The sequence below is a fragment of the Bidens hawaiensis genome, unplaced genomic scaffold (genome assembly GCF_021521415.1).
Source record: "Bidens hawaiensis isolate Kalapana, Puna unplaced genomic scaffold, B.hawaiensis_p1.1 tig00024484_1, whole genome shotgun sequence".
NCBI classification, from domain to species: domain Eukaryota; kingdom Viridiplantae; phylum Streptophyta; class Magnoliopsida; order Asterales; family Asteraceae; genus Bidens; species Bidens hawaiensis.
In genome coordinates, this window is record NW_027493872.1 from 182,238 (window position 1) to 193,951 (window position 11,714).

At 34.1% G+C, this 11,714-nt stretch overlaps 1 long non-coding RNA gene and 1 pseudogene across 2 annotated transcripts; one reads left to right on the plus strand and one right to left on the minus strand.

Moving 5' to 3' along the window:
• Positions 1 to 6,807: 6,807 nt before the first annotated feature.
• Positions 6,808 to 7,951, minus strand: LOC143569442 (uncharacterized). The gene is made up of 3 exons (XR_013141738.1): positions 7,437 to 7,951; positions 6,985 to 7,335; positions 6,808 to 6,913 (listed from the first exon to the last, which is right to left on the minus strand). It is a non-coding gene; the product is annotated as an uncharacterized LOC143569442 (long non-coding RNA).
• Positions 7,952 to 9,981: 2,030 nt separating this feature from the next.
• Positions 9,982 to 11,461, plus strand: LOC143569443 (serpin-ZX-like; annotated as a pseudogene). Its single transcript, XR_013141739.1, has 2 exons — positions 9,982 to 10,416; positions 10,665 to 11,461. The product of XR_013141739.1 is annotated as a serpin-ZX-like (transcript).
• Positions 11,462 to 11,714: the final 253 nt, after the last annotated feature.

Genomic DNA, 11,714 nt, shown 5'->3' on the forward strand with positions numbered 1-11,714 from the left:
TATAGTAGAATGTTTTAACAAATCTTTTTTTTATAGAAACAAGTGGAGCAAACTATGATAGCGAACGACAGTTATTCTGAAAATAAAGATGACATATACATCAGAAATAGTGTAAATACATAAATAACTTAGATCTCTAATTATTATATTATGATCACTTGTTATATCAACATATAGACATTGATGGTTTATATATATATTTGAGCCTAGAAAATAAAGACAAAAAACATAGCAGATTACCAATCAAGTATTAAACTGAATGTTATTATTTAGGGAAGAAAAATCTCACCAATTTATGGGCTACCCAGTACTTGCTAATTAACTAGAGTTAGCTTAGATTGATTTCTATTTAGTTACTAGAAGTGAGAAAATAATGCAAAACAAAACTTTAAAAAAACAATTTAATTACTCTTTCGTGAATTGTAATTTTCACTTAGGTGGGCTCAGGTCATTTAACTGTGAACAAAATATTCAAATAATTAAATCCTTTGTAAACACGATAACAAAGATTGATATAGAGAAGTTAAACTTATAACTGACGGTTTTGTTCTATGTATTTTTTTCCAAAAAGCGAGCTTGTAGTTCGGTTTCAGTTTTGAATGCACTCAAGTTTCAGGCCCGGATTAATTATTTTGAGTCATTTAGTCTAAGCATTTGCAAAAAAAAAAAAAAAAAAAAAAAAAAAAAAAAAAAAACTTGAAACTACCTAATAACCTTAATGGTAAAGTTACACTTTTATGCTATTAACAGCTCACCTAAAAGAGGTCTTAATTTCTGACACGACCCAAACCTGGCACAAACAAATATAGGTTTTGGCCTTACCTGTTTTATAAGTGTGTCGGGTTTGGGTTGACCCGTTAATCATTTAAGTTTAAATGCTTTAAAATTATATTTTTTACTATACTTCTTAAGTGTGCAGCAAAACTTAAAATTATTTGAAGATTTTGGTCCTTGGTTGAAATTTGATTTGTGGTATAAATTTCGAGTTCTAAAACAAGGTGCAGTCCACTTTTTAATACAAAATCAATTATATTCTTGTTTATAAATTAATAGAAAGCTTAATTATATGTCTTAATTATTTAACTATATGTAATTTAATAGGGCTCGACTCATCCGAGAAATACCAAGTGTGGTTAATATGTCTTAAACTTCATAAAGGAGAAGGGGATCGTTCGTGATGGACTTCAAATACTCGTTAATAACAATGTAAGTGTAATTTACTTGTTTAATTATGTTTATCTTGGTTTGTATTGGCCCAGCCAAATTTTGTAACGTGTTTTTTTTTTGTTAATTTTTCGTCTTAGGTTTGGGGGGGGCAAAGACGAAAACACTAAGGCAAATTTTGATGCAGTTCGAGAAGAATGATCGAGTTATTCGACATAGCTTACAGTTTATTTTCGATAGTGATATGTATGGTATTGAATATTAACCAATATTTAAGATAACTTTGGGAATATTTGAAATATTTTGACTTGCAATGTCTAATTAAGAAATGAAATGTATAGTTTTGCTATAATATTTGTGTCATTACTATAAATACTAGTAATTATGCAAATATATATATATATATATATATAGGATGATTCAGTGGAGAAATCATATTAGTGTAAGAAGTAAATTATAACCATTGATTAAGTTGATATGTGGCATATATTTGTTGTGGCAGTTTTGTAATTAATTGTATATGTTTAAATCAGTTTTTAAATGAAAATGGTACTATTGTAAAATTGAGTGAGGTTTAAAAGTGGAAAGTATTATATATGTAATCAATGTTGCGTACATCACGTCACAATCAGAAGACTTTGAATAACTTCCAAATTTAGTTATTCTTTTTATGTACTTAATTTGTGTTTACTTTTTTTATTTCTATTTTATATACTTTGAATATTTTTAATGTAAAATTGTTTAGCATTTAATGATGCGTGTAGTATATTTAGGAGGGCATAGTTTTTGTTGTGATTTATGTATAATCGTATGTTGTTGAAGGTTAGTGTAAGGTAATGTTATACGACTTTTTTTTGTAGGTTGTGAAGGTTAGTGTAGGGAAATGTTGACTTTTTTTAGGTTGTGGACGTTAGTGTAGGGTAACATGGTGCCGTTTTATTCAACGTAGGTATTACTAATAGTAGTTATAACTAAATCGTGTAGTATATTTAGGAGGGCATGGTTTTTGTTGTGGTTTGTGTATAATCGTATGTTGTGGAGGTTAATGTAGGATAATATTATGCGACTTTTGTTTTTAGGTTGTGGATGTTAGTGTAGGGTAATGTTGACTTTTTTTTGTATGTTGTAAAGGTTAGTGTAGGGTAGTGTTATGCAAATCTTTTTAAATTGATATATGGTTTGAATTGATATACGGTTGGATAACTAGGTTTGAAGGTTAATAAATCACACTTTTACTCGATGGAAATGAATAATAATCGTTGGCGAAGTTACTTCGATGAATAATAATAATAACAACAACAACAACAACAACTTGTATGATCAGCTCAAAACTGGAATCATGATTTGATGTTATAATTGTTTAATAATTTTTAAATTAATTTGATATTTTGAAACTTCAAAATACAATCAATACTTACCATATAAAAGAAAATATTAAGTTTACTAATATATCCCTACATTTAATTAATTGAGAAAAAAGAAAAGAAAAAATATGATTGGATTAAATTATTTCTCAAACTTCTCACACTAATATGATTTCTCACATAAACTTAACCCTATATATATAAGATGACATGACACGCATAAATGCAAGTCGTATATTGGTGTCATAAACGTGAATAATGAAAGAGTCTCATAAATGCATGGCATATACACATGTCACAAATAAGTGTCATTAATGCGCGTCATTAAACATGACACGCTGCGTGTCATATTCAATTTATGACAATAGCTTCATTGGCACGCATTTATGTGTCATCTGTTCCCTTTAATGACACGCAATACGTGTCATTAAAGGCATTTTTTCTAGTAGTGCGGACGGGACTTTGATTCATCAAGATAAATACGTTCGCAAAATTGTTCAAAAGTTAGGGTTCAAGGACGCCAAATCCTTCCTCACTCTGATTGCTACTCGACCAGTGTTAGCTCCGAATCCATTGGGAAAGTTAGTCGATCAACACCTTCATAGGTCTATGATTGGCTCCTTGATGTATCTCACTACCAGCATGACATTATGTCCCATGTCTGTCAATGTGCAAGATATCAATCCGATCCAAAAGAGTCTCACCTAACCGTTGTCAAGCGTATCTTTCTGTATCAAAAGGGAAAGCCTCGCTTAGGTCTTTGGTATCCTAAAGACTCTAATTTAGTATTGCATGCTTACAACAACAGTGATTATGGAGGATACAATCTTGACAGAAAAACAACTTCATGAGGATGTCAATTTCTGGAAGATCAGTTAATTTCTTGGCAATGCAAGAAGCAAGTCATTATATCCACCTCTATTGTTGAAGCTGAATACATTGCTGCCTCCTCCTGTTGTTCACAATTGTATGGATCTAGCATCAGCTGCTAGATTACGGTTTGAATTTCTTTAACACCCCCATCAACTGTGATAACGAAGCAGCGGTTTGTATTGTTAAAAACCCGGTCCAACACTCTAAGACAGAACATATTGACATCCGAATGCATTTCATTCGTGATTGTTATGATCGGAAACTTGTCTATATTGAAATGGTCCACACATTGCTGACATTTTCACTAAAGCCTTTGATCGTCTTGTAGAGTCGTTGGGTATTTCTTTTGATTATATTTCGTTTATCTTTTTGTGAGTTTAGAATTAAAAATTTTTTAAAATATGTCATAATTTTAAAGGAAGAAAATGAGTGAAGTTTAACTCACCAAAAATATTTTCAATTTACTTTGATAAAAACAAAATTAAGTCACCAAAAATTATGCCAAAAATATTTTATATATCTTATTTGTACTCTTATTTTGCATATTAATTGTGAAAATTAGAAAAATGTTTATTCCATTTAGAGTGAGCTCCTTCTTAGAGAGAGTCAGACTTATATAAAATCATAAATTTGAGAAATCGATCCGGCCACTGAAAAATGTAAGAAATTGTTTTTATTGATCATGGCATATGAAAATAGTAGATCAAAAGTCAATAAGATCATTGTTTGGCATGCATATATAGGCTTGACAAACGAGTAAGTTTCATAATGATATAAATTTAAATTTCTGCCTTTACTAGTGGTTTACGTTTATGAAGCGGTTGCATGACTCCACAACAAGTCATATCGATGAAGGCAAAAATGTTATTAGTCAGTCAACACGAGCCTGTTAGTGATTGATCACCGAAAAAATATATTATTCTTGCTTTAAATACAGATATTGAAAATAAAAATGATAAAGTAGAAAAACTGCAAAGTGCTTAAAAGTATTTATATTCAACACTAAACGTTGAAAGTGATGTGCTAAAAGTAGTCAAATAATTATTAACTAAATTACGCTAATCTAGACACTAAGTAATAATTCAGACTCTTAAAACTCAACTAAACTACTGACCGGCAAGTGAACCGATCGAATCTAGTAAACCTAAGTAAGTTGGATATCGAACCCACGAGACTCTTTTAATTACGTAAATTAACTAATTAGACTCGACAAACTGCCACAACTATTCTTTTTTTATATTTGTTAAAAGGGGCTAGGGTTTTTTAATTACTAATATTAAACTAATAAAAATAATTAATTAAGAAAATACAAGCACTAAAACAGAAGACAAATTAGTTTGACTGATCAGATGATAAAGAAAACCACCTAAACTTGAATCCCTAAGTTGCAGTTATCAATTAATTGGAAAATACTTGTTAGGAAACTGTGATCGCAAAATAGACACTCAAAAGAAAACTCGAGCAGAACCCCTGACCCCTCTCAAGAAGACACTTATGGGTTGCTAATAAGTTTTAATACACACCAGTTTATATATTAAACTCTTACGATTATTTAATTAATTATGAACGAGTACCTTTATAGTGAAATCCTACCTTACAGCGCGAAAATCAAAGGTAATTTAATAAACTCAATTGACTCGCTAGACAATGTTAACTAATCAAACCGAACTAAATCTAGCAGTCTTAATCAACAAAGATCTAACAATAATCTATCACCTTACAGCTTTTTAGGTTTGCAGCACACTTTTATTCATTTGACTAATAATATTATTCCTATGGTTTTATTGCAAATCAACCACAAACTAGTCAAGAACAAACAGTAAATGACCTAACAAAATCCTATTATATGACAGACAATCACTAAGTATAATGTGGAATAACAAAATTTATCAAACAAAACCAAGCACACATATGCATCAATTAAATAAACCAAACAATTTACTGATTCATAAAACCATAACGAGAAATAATAATCCAACTAAAATCAAACAATAACTAAGGTTCATCGATAGCCTAGGCAGTCTATAATGTTTAGCCTAGCGTCTTAAAATCAAACAAAATAATAATAGAAGAAAACATGGTGAAAATAATGAAAACGGGAGATTAAAGGTGATAAAACCCGTAGTCTTCAATCTTGAACGTAAAGCTCTTCACCGGATGATTCAATGCCTTCAAAACCGTCAAATTGTGCAATCCTAAGCTCCAAGAAACTCCAAAATTGGCTCTGGTTTGTAGGGTCTTTTTCAGATTACGGTTAAGGGTGTTTATATAGTGAACTGTGCCCAAAACCTAACCAAAATATGTAACATTCAGAAAGTATGGGGTCTAGGCGTCGCGTGACCAGGTATGCCCCCTGGCTGCGCGATACGGCGTACTCGATAGGGGCCGGTCTGACCGGCCGATCCGACCGGTTCTCCTTCCTGATGCGTTCCGGCTTCTCGTTTAGGCTTATTTTGACTCATTTTTCGGCCTTTTCAACTACGAACATCTTCCGGAACCTACAAAACACAAATATGTTAGTAGTATACAAATATTAACTAAAAACGAACAAAAACTAATAAAATATTATATAAAATATACAAGGGATCGTGATTTGACTGAATGCGAGGTTCTTGGTTCAAGGTTAGTTTATTGGAAGGTGATTCTGCTTCTTCAAGGAATGTGGGCACCCTGATTGGTGAAAATGTGGAGCTCACATCTATGATTGAGCGGCTGGAGAGAGAGAGATAGAAGAGCAAAGGAACCTCGACAACGATCAATAACTTATCAATGAGGATCTTGTTAATCGTTATCTCGCTGCCACTGAAGTCATGAGAATGACAGACTGATGATGATGTTGAGGAGTTGAGAAGTCTTCTCGCGGAGACGTTCAGAGGATGGGTAACAAGAGAAAAATGTACTGAGCAAAGCAAGAAGAAATGATCAGTTGTTGCTAACCTTGTTGCTAATGCTAAAAGGGTTGGAGATCAAAGCATTCTGGACCGGGTTGTCTTTGGATCTTCAAAGAAGGGTGTGAGTGGAAGCCTTGTTGGTGATGTCGGTGATGAACCAATCACGGTTGTTGGAACCTTAGTGAGCTCAGCTGTCGTCGGTACTACTGCTTCTAGTACCAGTCAGGTCAGTGGCATGAAAATGGCACTTGTTATAGCTACTTCGGTTGCACAACTGATTGCTCCAGCTGTTGGTGAGAAAGTGGTTCAAGGTGATGACGGTGATTACGATGATGGTGACGAGTCTGATTATGATGACTCGGAGGATGATGCTGAGGGTGGTGATGAAGGTGAGAATGAGAATGATGATCCTCATGATGATTATGATGAACCGTGTGATGGTAACGGTGATTGTGATGATGAAAGTGGTGGTGATGGTACCACTGAAAGAAATAAGGCGAGTGAACCACTAGACTCACCAAGTAAATCTTCTGATGATCCTGCACGTAAAGTTAGAGATACAGATGCTGCTCTAGAGGCTGAGATCTCCTCAGTCTTTAATGTTTATTATTTTGCATGTACCTACTCCATCGTTCAAGAAGCCGTGGAAGAAAATATAGGTTGACGATGACGATATCAACTACTCACCGAACCCGGACACTCTGGTTCGTGCTAAGCAAGTAGATCAACCTCAAGAGCCAGAAGCGGTGAGGGCCTCTTCCAGAAACTGGTGGAGAATCTTCTCAACAACCGAGAAGAAAAATGAAGAAACGACGTTACATCACCATAGTTGCAAGTCTTAGGGATCGTCTCTATCCATATCACGATGACTCCCCAATCCTCTACTTCAAATGGCACACGTCCAGCAAGACATGGGCGATTCGACGTGCCAATGGGGACTAGACATACATATACTACATGGATATGCACACTTTATCGGAGCTGGACATGAACTACATCAAAAGATTTGTTGGTCCAAGTGCATATGAAAAGGAGCTTCGAGGCTGTTTCATGAGATTCCTGAGCAAGGAATGGAAGAATGACTACCCTAACTTCAAACTCAACAAGCATAAGTCTTATCGTCGCCGAACTGAGGGTGATCTACAACAGAAAGAAGAATAAGGCCTGGCGATACAAGACCCACAAATATGGGAGGTCGATATATCATGGAGAACCTTTCAAGCCCAACATCTTCCATGATTTCATCTGCTGGGAGTTCGACAACAACACGGAAGAGGTTGTCATCCATTGTGAACGGATGCATTTCCTCCGCTTCTTTGACGAGCATGAGCTACCTGTTCTTGGCAAAGAATATTTGTTGAAGCTCTACATGCAACTCTCCCTTGGGCACTGTCGAAGATGTTCGTCGAGACAATTCTGATCAAATAGGTGAGAAGTTCAACGTGTTTGTACACTTCCTTGTTGACAATCAACTATATGAAAACGACGAATGCTTTGACTACGAGACCGACTAAAGACAAGGAGTTAACGGATTAAATACTTAAGACTAGAGGAAGATTGTTGGGTCCCATTTTGTATTTTAGTCTTTTGTATTTACTTGTTCTATTCACAATATATACTTGTTAACTTGTCGGTTTATTTATTGTATGTTTGGGCCCGAGACCTTGTAATATTAAGCCCATTGGGCCGTGAATAATATATGGAAGCATGGCATTGCTTCACCTATAAAAGGTGAAGCATGCACATGCTAAAACCAACCTTTTGCAAAAACTAGATTTCTTATCTTCTCACCTACTCTCCTCTCTCTCTCTCAACCTTTCTACTTTCGGATAATAAACCCAACACCTCAAGATCCGAGATCTTGGTTAACCACTAGTGATTTTCGCTAGCTAGCGGTCCAGATTAATCCAAGAACACTAGTTGTTTGTTGTTTGATCCGTGTTTGAGGACCTGCATTCTTTTTTTAGAAAATCATATATTAATTTTTTAATATATTCAACCCTATATCAAATCTTTGGTGAGGTTAATCTTAAATTTAATGAAATGCTATAACATATTTAAGGCTATTAGGGTTTGGTAAGACCCATACCTGTGAATTTAAGTCAAACGCATGAGAAACTTCTATTTACAAATGAAACAATTAGGTGGCTTAAGAGGGGTTGGAGAGCGACCACAGAACTTGTTTTCGTATTACGTGATTCTTTTACATTATTCGTTTCTAATATTTATATATTTTTAGGATTTTATAATTTTATTTACTGTAAGTAAATTAATAATACACTTAGGATTTGATGATGAAAGGGTTTCACAAATAAATGAGATGTTATAACCTGGTTTAAAAGCTATCTATGTTTGGCGAGACCCATGACAAGTTTTTTTACTATAAAATTGTTTATTAATTCTAAATAATATCTTTTAAAAAAATAAATAAATCGGATATTATTTTTTAGTATATCCATATTTTACAGGATTTTCATATCAAATAATTGATGAGATTAATTTTTAATATAATGAGATGCTATAACCCGTTTAAGGGCTATCTGGGTTTGGTGAGACCCAAACTCATGAATTCGGGTCAAATGCATGAGAAACTTTCATTTACAAATAAAATAATCTGATGACTTGAGAGAATTAGGAAGGTTTCGTTTATATATATTTAAGATAACATAAAAATAAGGGATCACCATTAATATGGGACCTGACATAATATTTTTTATAAAGGCTCATATAAAAATAATGGATCACAAAAAATATGTTACATGAAATAATAATTTTTATAAAATATGATATAAATATAAGAAATCACAAACTAAAGACATGGCATAATAACTTTTTTAAAATGGCATAAAAATAAGAGATTAAATAATATTTTATATATTTTTAATATTTTAAAATAAAACGGATTACCGCTAAAACGAGTCGTCACGAGTAGATTGTAAGGTTAAACTAGTCGCGACGAGTTAACTACTAATAAACTACTCGTATCGGGAATGTAAACCGGAAAAACTACTCATTGACCAAGATCTACTCGTAACGACTAATTGAGCTTTCAAACTAACCTTTCCACTTAGTCTTTTAACCGGTTCGATGTATTTGGTAAAAAAACAACTCGTCGCAGTTAGTTTATTAAACTACTCGTGTCTCTAAAAGTTTTAAGATCTACTCGTCGCGACTAAAAGACTTATGAATTACTCGTGGGCGTTGATTACGAGACATGCAATGCCTTTATTCGTTGCGAGAAAATGATTAGTGAACGTGCTCGTTACGGTTAGTTTATGGTCACGTAGGAAGTTTTAATTGGTTCTACAAACTAATCGTATGTTATCATTATATACTCGTCACGACTAGTTTATAATACTTAATTTTGAAATTTCTTACAAATGATAACTAAAATTTGAAATTTGTTTTCTTATTTTGGGAAACTTCCGTATTTTATTTGATTAAGTAGAGCTGCTTAAGTTGTTCAAAAAAGTTTTGAGATATTTAAAAAAAAGAAAATTTAAAGAAACCAAATTATAAATACTATAGATTTCTTTCGATTGAGTATATATGGTGATTAATAATTAAGAAAAAGGAAACCAAATATTAATATATATAGATTTTGAATACATCAAGGAAACCAAATATTAATATATTAATACTATAGATTTTGAATGAGTAGGGTTTCATTAATATATATTATAAATACATCATTCTATTCTACCACAACGTACGTCTTCTGGTTGCCTCTCACAATGTCGAACATTGAACTATCAATCAGCAATCAAACCCACGTGTCAACCATACTGGCCACCCACCTTCTCTCCAACAAACACGACTCCAATGTTGTTTTCTCACCCCTGGCCATGCAGGCGGGGCTGAGCTTGGTCGCGGCTGGTTCCAAAGGCCAAACACTCGACCAACTCCTCGCTTTCCTCAAAACAAATACCACCGATGACCTCCACTCTCTTTATTCGCAACTTGTGTCTGAGACCTTAATCGACGGTAACCCAAACGGCGGACCACAATTGTCTTTTGTGAACGGGGTCTGGCTTGACAAAACCCTTTCTCTTAAACCTTCTTTCAAAAAGGTTGTGAAAACTGTTCATAAAGCCGCTTGCAAACGAGTCGATTTCAAGACCAAGGTTAGTTCTAATTATGTGTTATATTAACCTAAAACTTGTTCTAGGGTTGTAAATAAATCGAACGTCTTGTTCATGTTCTAAAACTCAATAGGTGATTCTGCAACTCGATCGGTTAATACTAATTTTTACTATGATATAGTTTATTTATACAATGGATCCCACATATACATATATTGGGATAAATATTTACGAGATTGTATCCTATTATAAATGATAGCTAACATATTGTTTATAAATGATTAACAAAGGCTGTCAAGGTAGCTAGAAGAGTGAATTCATGGGCCGAAAAGCAAACTAATGGCCTTATAAAACACGTCCTTCCTGCTACTTCAGTTGACAATCTCACCGGACTCATCTTTGCAAATGCCATCTACTTCAAGGGTGCATGGAGTCGGAAGTTTGACCAGTCAACGACTAAAGAATATGACTTCCACCTCTTGGATGGAAACAAATTTAAAGTTCCCTTCATGACCAGTACGAAAAACCAATTAGTTTGTGAATACGATTATTTTAAGATACTAGGTCTTCCCTACTTACGAGGTGCAGATGAGCGTAAGTTCACAATGTATGTTTTCCTCCCGAATGCAAAAGACGGCCTTCAATCTTTAGTACAAAAAAACGGTTCCACATCCGAGTTTCTAGACCGTCACATTCCACACCAACAAGTTGAAATCGGGAGGTTTTTGGTACCAAAGTTTAAGATCTCATTTTGGTTTGAAGTTCTAGTATGCTCAAGGAATTAGGCCTTGTATTGCCTTTCGGTTATGATTGTGATTTGACCAAATTTGCTGACTCAACTGCCGGTGAAAGCCTTCATGTTTCAAGCATTTATCATAAAGCGTATGTGGATGTCTGTGAACAAGGTACTGAAGCTGCAGCGGTCAATATAATGACGAGGCGGTATCTCAGTGCACGGCCACCGAAGGTACCAAAGCGCAAGGTTGATTTTGTGGCGGATCATCAGTTTTTGTTTGTGATCAGAGAGGATGTGTCCGGTGTCATGTTGTTTATGGGACAAGTGATTGATCCACGTGCTGGTTGAAATGGTTGTCGAAATGTGTCATGAATACATTGTCTTTTGTTTATGTTCAGGAGGAATTGTTTCTTTTGGTGTGTGATGTCGATTTTATACTGACTGGTTTATGGAGTAATTAAGACTGTTGCATCTTTGGCATTTTAATTCAAATTCATGTTGATAATTTGCTATATGTTTTTCTTTGTTTATGGGACGTATTATAAATCTCTAATGGTGTCTTTTGTTTTGAGTGAGAAAAGTTTTTTTTTTTTGGTTTTTATGG